The following is a 10,345-nucleotide window of genomic DNA, read 5'->3' as shown; positions in this document are numbered from 1 at the left end:
CAAAAACAGCAAAAGACTCCACTTTACTTGCCATCACACTCCACCCTTCCAGGATCCTTGGTCTTACAATCTAAATAGCCATGGATTCTGGAACAAATAGAGGCATTATACTTCTTGATTACATTAAAACAAAAACAGCAGAAGATCCCACTTTGCCATTACAGATGCTAGCCAATTATCCTTCTTTAGAAGTCTTCCAGCATCTGGGGTTGTGCATCAGGGTAAGTGTATTAGGGATGCAGCTGCTGTGAACCACCACTTATCAACTGAGAAATTCATCCAAACTTTACATCTTTTCCTTGCCATCTAATGAAATAGGTCAATGAACACCTATGTCTTACGCTCTAGGAATTGGTGGTGACCCAGCCCAATTGGATCAACACATCTCTTCTAATATCTGGAAGATTACACAAGGTTCTGGGGAAATACAAAGGTCTTTGATTAATTTGGAACACCTCAAGACTCACCTAAATTGAGGCAACAAGTGCAACGGAAGCAACAGTATACAAACCAACTTGCCAAAGAAACAAATAAATTGGATCTCTGCCCACCACTCCAAGTGAACAGCATCAAAGGAAAATACATAATGATCACCTGGTTGCTGAATTTACAGCTGCACTAACAAACTTCCAGAAGGTCCAAAAACAAGGTGCTGAAAAAAAAGAAATATTTTGTGACCAGAATAAGAACCAATTCCAAGGTCTCTGGTGGTTTTCTTGAAGATAGTTCTAAAGATGGGTATCTTGTGACTTGGAAAAGTCAAATCCAAACCCAAGTTCAGCTGCAGGATGAAGAAATTATAGAAGATAAGCTCCATCATATTCAAGAGAGAGAATCTTCCATGAAACAACTTGAAGCTGATATTATGGATATAAATAAAATATTTTTAAGGATTTAGGAACAATGATTTGTGAACAAGGAGATGTGATAGACATCATAGAAGCCAATGTAGAAAATACCAAGTTACATATCCAGCAGGCAGACCAGCAGCCATCAAGGGCTATGGATTATCAGTATAGTCCCCCAAAATTCTCTACATCATAATTTTTATTGTTGGATTGGTTATTCTTAGAGTCACAATTTTAAGATCTTTAGGGAAAAATTAAAAGGAGGGCAGTGTACTGCACTATCTAAATTATGTAGGAAAATTCCTCTAACTGTAGTTTTTATCATTGTAACTGTTGAGTAAATGACAGTTACCATACTTTGTCATTTTTATTTGAGGGGAAGTTTTCTTTGGTTTAAATACAATATTTTCTACTATTGAAATGTTTTCTAAATTTTTCTGCTGTTATCATATCCTTCAATTTAGCAGTTACTGAATTTTTGTCCCTATTCAAATTTACTATAACCCCATTATTTATGTTGACTGTTGACTTAGTTTTTGTTATTACAAACTCTTGTATCATGTGTACATCTCTATTGTTGTATATATACCTGTGCCTACCTTTCTCTTGGCCTAAGGAAAATATCTGATTATTATTTCAGTTGGGGATAGTGGAGGAAATATTGTCAAGCAATTTGAAAAATAGGTTAACAGAACTCTGTGTTGCTTAGTTCAAGACATAAGATGCTAACATACTCTTTCTTGGATGATTCAGTCTTCTGATACCTGTGTTAACCCAGAAAAATGATATATGGACACATTATTAATTTGGCTTATACTTCTGATGTGTATTTGTTAAGCACTTGCTATAGCATGCCTGGTAAATACCTCTACAGTGAAGGGCAGGAGTGATTATGTAGGCTATATTTAGTTCTTCGCTCTATTTGGAGAAGCATAATCTTTGTAAATGTTCACTTTATATTTGAATAAAAAATTATGAAAATGCTATAGCTGATAATTTTGGATTCCAGAATGCTCAACTTGCTATATGACTGACTACATTGAAAACAATAATCTAAGTTTTTTTGGTGGGTTCGTATCTGACTGGGGTGTGACTAAGTTCATGGATGAAAATTGTCATCATCAACTAACACAATGGCTAGTTTGCTGAACCCAATCCTTGACTGCTTCTGGAGAGAGAAGTGCTTCAGCATCTTGATAAAGGGCAAATGCAAACAGAAGCTACTGATTTTTCCTCATGTGGCACCACCATCCCACCCCACCCCCACCACCTCATAGAGTAAATGGGCTTCACCAAAGATTTGGTACTGAGTAGTACAAGTTGTCTCTTCAGTAGACTAAAAATACAGAAAACTTTGGTTCTGAACCTTTTATTCTTTTCTTCTGAGCACATTGATCAATATTCTGATAGATTTCCCTGGGTCCTCTCATGGCAGGAAGGAAATTATGGTTGCTTGCACCAGGCAACAACAGCATGTGCTGTCAATGTCAACCTAACACTCTAAAACTCTGCCTCTTCTGCCCTGGTTTAATAATTTTGGTCTTTCTCATTTGTGTCATTTTGTACCATCCTTCATTTGAATGGGAATTGAATGTTTCGCCAATGAACCCACAAGCAACTATCTGAAATATTGTAAAGTGGATCCTTTCCATTCTGATTCTGTATTTTATAATATTCTTGCACAGCAGTTTAATAGTGAATGCACTGTTTATTTGGCAAGCTATGAGACCTTAAATGGAAACAAATAAAATTAACCAACTTAGTGAAATGTATGTAGCCAAAATAAAGATAATTTAAATTGTAGAAGAATAAGAAGAATTAAAATAATAATAATAATAGGAAGAAGAAGAAGAAGGAGAAGGAGAAAAAGAAGAAGAAGAAGTCAAGATATGGGTAATAGCTGAAGCAGCTGACCTCTGAGGTTCTTCTTACCTAGAATACTGCAAGATTCTACTAAATTAGTCTTACCTCATGTCTTTTCCATTCTAGTCCATGCTCCAAACAAGTATTAAAGTAATTTCCCTTAATGCAGATCTGACCATCAATCAACACCAATGGTTTCCTATTGCTTTTGAGATAAAATACATGTACATCTACAAAGCTCAACCTTGGCCACTCCACATCCAGGGACAGCACTGGAGCAGGCCTCAGGGCATAGAATCCCCAGCAGCAGCTGCAGTTCCCAGATTGCTCAACCCCCAAATGCCAAAGACAGCTTCAAAGGTCAGTGAGAAAGTTCTTTTACCTGGGTGAGAAGAGAACGTGGTCTGGCCCTGCCAGCAGCAGCCACTGCAGCTGTAGCATCCATTTTTGGAGCCCTCTACCTAATGACCCTGGGAGAATTCAGCAACTGATCTGGATCTTAGCCCTGAGTAGCTCTCCTGGGATGGTGAAGCATGCTGGTAGGGGAGGTTCTAGAGAGGGAAGCCTACTGGCAGATCCCAGGCAGAACAGAGTGCTTGTGGTTCCTCACAGATAAAAGTGCAGGCCAGGAGAAAGATAAACTTCTCTCCCTTGATTGTGTCACCTTGAAGGAACTGAGAACTTTCAGGTCCCCAGAGTATACCCTCCTCTTGACAAAGGACTCAAAAGTCAAGTAACTGGCTGGGGAAATGCCCCAAAAAGGGGGAAAAATAAAACTATGGAAGGCTACATTCTTGGTGAACAGGTATTCTTTTCCATCCTTTTAGATGAGGAAGAACAATGTATGCCAACGGAGGGAGACATCAAAGTCAAGGCTTCTGCAACCAAACCCTTCAAAATAAATATGCAATGGTCTCAGGTCATGAAAGATCTCAAAAAGGATTTTGAAAATCAACTAAGAGAAGGGGAGGAAAAATTTGGAAGAGAAATGAGAATGATACAAGAAAATCATGAAAAGTGAGTCAACAGCTTGCTAAAGGAGACCCAAAATAATGCTGAAGAAATAAACACCTTTAAAAGTAGACTACTTCAAATGGTAAAAGAGACCCAAAGAAGCCAACAAGGAGAAGGATGCTTTAAAAAGAAGAATGAGTCAAATTGAAAAGGAGATTCAAAAGCTCACTGATGAAAATAGCTCTTTAAAAATTAGAATGAAATAGATGGAAGCTAATGACTTTATAAGAAACCAAGAAATTACAAAACAAAACCAAAAGAATGAAAAAATAGAAGATAATGTGAAATATTTCACTGGAAATACAACTGAACTGAAAAATAGATCCAGGAGAGACAATTTCAAAATTATGGGACTACCTGAAAGCCATGGTCAAGAAAAGAAAAATTCTGCCTTTTCAATGGAGGGGAAAAAGGGAGAGGAGAGGTAAAAGTGAAGCTTACTCTCAGCACATTAGACTTAAGGAGGGAATAACATGCACACTCAAGTTGGTATGAAAATCTATCTTACACTACAGGAAAGTAGGGGAGAAAGGGGTAAGTGGGGTATGGGGGGAATGATAGAAGGGAGGGTAAATGGGAAGAGGGAGTAATTAGAAGTAAACACTTTTGGGAGGGATAAGATCAATAGAGAGAATAGAATAAATGGCAGGCAGGATAGGATGGAGAGAAATATAGTTAGTTTTACACAACATGGCTATGATGGAAGACTTTTGCAAAACTACACATGTATAGCCTATGTTGAATTACTTGCCTTCTCAGCAAGAATGGGTGGGGAGGGAGGAAGGGAAGGAAGTTGGAACTCAAAGTTTTAGGAATGAATGTTGAGAATTGTTTTTGCATACAACTGGGAAATAAGAAATACAGGCAATGGGGTATAGAAATCTATCTTGTCCTACAGAAAAGAGAGAAGATGGGGATAAGGGAAGGGAAGGGTATGATAGAAGGGAGGGCAGATTGGAAGAAGGGGTAATCAGAATGCATGGCATTTTGGGATGGGAGGAGGGGAGAGATGGGGAGAAAATTTGGAACTCAAAATTTTGTGGAAATGAATGTTGAAAACTACAAATAAATAATTAAAAAGGAGAAAAAAGAAAATGAAGTATAAATATCCCTAATAAATATTCATACAAAAGTCTTTTTAAAAAATACATTAGAAAAACAGTTATAACAGCAGCATAGCCTAAAGTTTATAAACAATCAGGTTAAATTTACATCAGGAATGTAGGTTTGCTTCAATGTAACTAAGACTATAACTATAATAGTATTAATAGCAACAGTGTCTTAAACCCCATCATTATAAACCCCATCAATAAATTCTGAAAAATGAAAAGAACATCTATTAGAAAAACACTAGAAAGCAGATAAATAAATAGACCTTTTTTAACATGGTATATCATATACTACATATCTAAAACTCAAGACCCAACTCTATATTTAACTCATAAAGGCCAGAGTCCTTTCCAATAAGATTAGAGATAATGTAAGTATACACATTATCATGGTATTATTTTATATACTTCTATAGGAATACAAGAAAAAGAAATCAAGGGAATAAGCATAGGAAAAGAGGAAACAAAACGAACACCTCTCCCTAAAACAAATAATATGTTCTATCCAGCATACTCAAAAGAACCAATTAAAAATAATGGGAATAATTTAATTAATTAAATTCAGCAAACTTGCAGTATGTGAAATAAATCCACATGAATCATTAATATTTCAGTGTGTTACAACAATAGCCAGCAGAAAAAGAAAGAGAAATTCTATTTTTAAAAGTACAAAATGTATAAAATATTTATAAATTGATATGCAAGGCAGAGAAACTATATGAATGCAACTACAAAATACTCTTTATAAACAAAGAGACTGATCTAACTAATTGGAGAAATATTAATTGCACATAGATAGGTAGGCCATAATGAAATGTAATGAAAATGACAATATTGCTTAACTTACTTATTCAATTCCATAACAAATGAACTACCAAAGGATTATTTTATAAAACTAGAAAAAATAATAATGAAATTTACTTGGAAGATGCATGGTCAAAAATCTCAAGTGAAATAATTTTAAAAAGTGAAAAAAATGGGGGACTTCTCAAATTATGTTACAAAGCAATAATCATCAGAATTGATATGGTTTAAAAGTAGAAATTCTGAACAATGTCACATATTTGGTATATAACATACTGAAGTAAACAATAGTCTAGTGACTGATAAATTGAGAGACTCCACCTCCTGATATAAAGACTCACTATTTGACAAAAACCATTGAGAAAATTGAAAAAGACTGTATTAGAAACTACTTATAGGTGAACAACTCATATTATGAACCAACAGAAGAACCCTATGTGTACATGACAGATACAAAAGGTGACATAATCAAATTAGAGAAACAAGAAAGAAATTAACTTTTTGCAACTATTAAAAGGAGAAATGTTGAAAAACAGACAAGAGATAGGAAGGATCACAAAAGATGAAATTTTATTACACAGAAATAAAAACTTTTGCACAAAAAAAACCAATGCAATTGCTAGAATGGAAATAATTAACTGAAAAGTCCTTGTAGTAAGTTTCTCTGGTAAAGATATCATAACCAAGATATATAAAGAACTGATTCAGATTTATAACAAGAGCCATTCCCCAGCTGATAAATGATCAAAGAATATTAAATGCAGTTTTCAATTTATGGAAACCAAACTATCAGCAAACATATGAAATAATTCAAATCACTAATAATTACAGAAATATAAGTTAAAACACTTCACACCCAACAGATTGGCATAGGTAACAAGGAAAATGATAAGTGTTGGATGGAGCTGTGGGAAGACAAGCACATTATATGACTGGGGGAACTGTATTAGAAAACAATTTGTTCAAATTATTTCAGACACTTGCTAGCTATGTGACCTTAGGAAATTCACTTAGCCTTGTTTACCTTAGTTACCTCATCTGCATAATGAGTTAGAGAATGAAATACCAAACTACTTCAGTATCTTTGCCAAGAATACTCCAAATGGGCTTATGAAGAGTTGGACATGACTGTATGTCTGAATAAGAATAAAAGAAAGGAGCTCATCTTCTCTGAGCAAGGATTGTGCTTCCTTGAACTGCATCCCCTCCCAAGAAATGAATGCATGAGTTCCCAGGGGCAGCAAACATCCGTGGTGATTATTCTGGTGGTGGGAACATTATCTAGATATAGATTATATTAATCATATTAATGATAAGGAATTATCATAAATGAATGGGACAAGGTCAATCAGTCTTCATGGCTCAGTATTTCCCTTGAATTTCAATACATGTCAATGTTTCCTTAACGAAGTAGGATTTGTTGCAATGAAGACACACACCATTAAATAAATAAATGAATATATATAGGGAAGGGGGGAAATGATAAATCTACAAATATGCTAATATTGTTGTTGTGTTTGTCCTTCATTTTAGAAGACCATGACAACAGAGAAATGATGACATGACTTGCACTTGACTTTGTTTTGAATAAAGGAGGACTGTGCAAGGTCACCAGACTCACTTTCTCCTCCTGAGCCATCTAGATCCAGTGACCAGATATTTATTAGGATGACTGGAGATGGCCCAGGACACAACTGAAGACCATGGACTCTTTAGACTAAGGCCTATTCATGTACTCACAGTGAGGTAAAGCCCATTCGGTGAATAGGCCTCTTTAATATATATAAGTGAGACAGAGGAGCTAATTTTGCACTTTAAAAACTCTACCCTTTATGAGTAACATGGACGCTAAAGTAGCAATATGTAAGAGTAGAACCTATGAATAGATTAAAATCATGTGATAAAAGTAAAAAAAAAAATGGAGCAAATAAAAACTTCATGAAATACTATGACTTAAGAGGTTGGAGCTAGTAGGGAATAGATATTGAGCCATATGCTTACCTAAACAAGGAAAAAGGAAAGATCAAAAAAGGTAGGAAATATTAAATAAGCAAATTGTAAGGTGAATCAATTTAAATAAATTTCAGGACCATGGACTAGGGCAGGTAAATAAGAGTGCAGTTGAGGATAGATAGGAGAATTGTAGGTATAGAATAAATTTGTTTAAGCAAAAATGGCTCTAAGTACAAAGTGCTAACTTTAAACAAGAGAATAAAAATGAGCACAAAAAAGTAAAAGAAGGACTACACAAGCTTAAAAATAACCGTGAATATTAGTGGATATAATCAGATAAAATTAAACAGAATGCTAAAATTAGTACTTATTATAGTGCCTGGTAAATAGTAAGTACTTAATAAATGCTTTATCTGTTAGACAATTTACTGCATAAAAGACATATGTCTAAAAAAAGAAATTAATAGAATGAAAGGGAGAGGCTATGACAAAATTGGTTATGCTTTAGGTGATTCCAAAAGATGAGAATTGGAAATATATTATCAGGCTAAAAATAAAATTTAACAATACCAAGATGTATGATTAGAAAAATGACTACTCTTAAAAGATCATAGTCAATGAAATAATACTATTATTAAATATCTATGTACCAAATGCCATGTCATATAAATTTATAAAGGAGAAAATAATTAATTTTTAAAGAAAAATAGATAGCAGCAATAATTACAAGGATTGTTAATGTTACTCTGAGAGCTGGATGAATTTAACATAAAAAATAGACAAAAGGAAATATAGACTAAAAAAGAAAGCTAAAAAGATTTCAAAAACTAAGATCTTTCTATTGATTTATCTGCCACTTGGTAGATATATATCAGTCTTCTATTCTTAAACTTGCTATTATGTCATTTTTTTTCTTGAATTCCTCCTAATTTATCTCTGGCTTCACTCTTTTTTTCTTTTAAACCACCTCCCTTCCACTTTGTTTCCTGCTTTCTTCTATACACGTCCACAAGACTGGCTATTTTTAGTTTCCTCCTGTTGGAAGGCATGCAAGCCTTATTTATTCACTACCTAAAGTAAAGAAATTTCCTCTCTCTTGAACATGGAAAGTCCCTTCACACTATGTGGATCAATGCAGTTTCTAACACACACACACGCATACACACATGCATACACATACTTACACAGAAGCAATTGAATTCCCTTTCTTTCATATGGAGTAGGCAGAACCAACTTTTCCTGTTTATCGTGGGATTGAACTGAGTTTTCAGATCTCATTTTTCAGTAACGAATGAGAAAGGAGGCTCCCCAGCTGGACTATGAAACACAGACCCTTAAGATTGGTTTTATTGGTTATACCTTCTGGTGAGGGGTATCTTGAGAGCAAAAAGGGTGAGAGCTCTAAATGTGTTCATGTTATTTTATGAGGTTTTTAGCCTGTGTCTTGCTCACTCATGGAGCCTATCTTTCTACCTTCTCTTTTCGTATATTGTGGGTTCAGTTTTAATTTGTATAGATTTAACACACATATACTTTTTTCTGTATCTCTTAGTTTGTAGAGTTGTTTTAAAAATAGCCACTCCCCCTTTTAGACAGTCACATGCATTTTAACAACAACCCACACCAAAGGCAATTTTTAAAAGGTATGTTTATCAGGAGTCTGGGGAAACTATTTTGCCGTGGAGGTGGAATTGACTTGGAGACAGGCAATGAAGGTAAAGAGATAGACACCTGTAAACAGTGGGTATCCCTTAGGAATCTGCACTGAGACTTACATATTATTTTTTTTTAAATGTTCCTTGTGAAAGGTAAAGTATAAATTCTCCAAGTCAAAATTAACTCTAAGGATTTGGGAGTAGCATAATGCCAAGCCTATGGGGAAAACTGCAAACAGAGCTCAGGAGACATGTGCAAGATGATACCTTCAGAGGATAATAATACAAGGTTTCCTTATAAAAATATTTTACTGGGACATATTCATTAGAACCTAGAACTTAAGAATCATCCTATATTCATCCTATAAGACACACTAATACGTCACTGAAACCAAAATGCCAACAAGCTGCTGTGTATTGTAAAGAAAATTTCCTGCCCATGTAACTCTTGGACCTGGAATACGGGCATGCAGTTCTGGCTACACCACCTAAAAAAGTCACTAAAATAATTAGGGAACAGAACAGCTTCTATCTGAGGACAGAATGAAAAAAAAAATGAGGACTCTAGTCCAGGAGGATGGGGATGATGAGAAGCATGCCATAGACTTCTGAGACTATAAAATGCATCCATGAACGAGCACTTAATCCTTAATGTGTTCAGTATTCATAGAACCATAATCTGACAGCCTGAGGGGACTTCAGTCACCATTTAGTGCAACACCCTCATTTTACAGAAATGGAAACGGGCACAATAAGGTTTAGGGATTTCGGCAAGATTTCAACCAAGTCCGGATTCAGTCCTGGAGCAAAGGGTTTCTTTCTTAATTCTGGAAAAAGACAGGCAAACAAAAGAAAGAGCTCATGCGTTCATTACCTCAAGAATTGGTATACATCAAACAACTAAAAATCAATTCAACAATAAGTATTTGTTAAGCTTTAAATTACTCAATGGTAACTCTACAATGAAGATATTAAAAGAAGCCAGGAATATTGAAATGCATAGAGGATACATCCCTAAACTTTTGAACAGTTATTAACAAAAAGTAACCTTTCTTTCCTACAAAATGTCCTTCCATGTGCTTATATCAACATGGCTTCC

At 35.1% G+C, this 10,345-nt stretch overlaps 1 pseudogene; it reads left to right on the top strand.

Annotated features, from left to right (window-relative positions):
• The first annotated feature begins 332 nt into the window (after positions 1 to 332).
• Positions 333 to 1,106, top strand: LOC140523736 (syntaxin-7 pseudogene; annotated as a pseudogene).
• The last annotated feature ends 9,239 nt before the right edge of the window (positions 1,107 to 10,345 follow it).

This window comes from Notamacropus eugenii, chromosome 2 (genome assembly GCF_028372415.1).
Source record: "Notamacropus eugenii isolate mMacEug1 chromosome 2, mMacEug1.pri_v2, whole genome shotgun sequence".
NCBI lineage: Eukaryota > Metazoa > Chordata > Mammalia > Diprotodontia > Macropodidae > Notamacropus > Notamacropus eugenii.
Note: the sequence above shows the minus strand (reverse complement) of the source record. Positions and strands in the feature narration are given on the sequence as shown.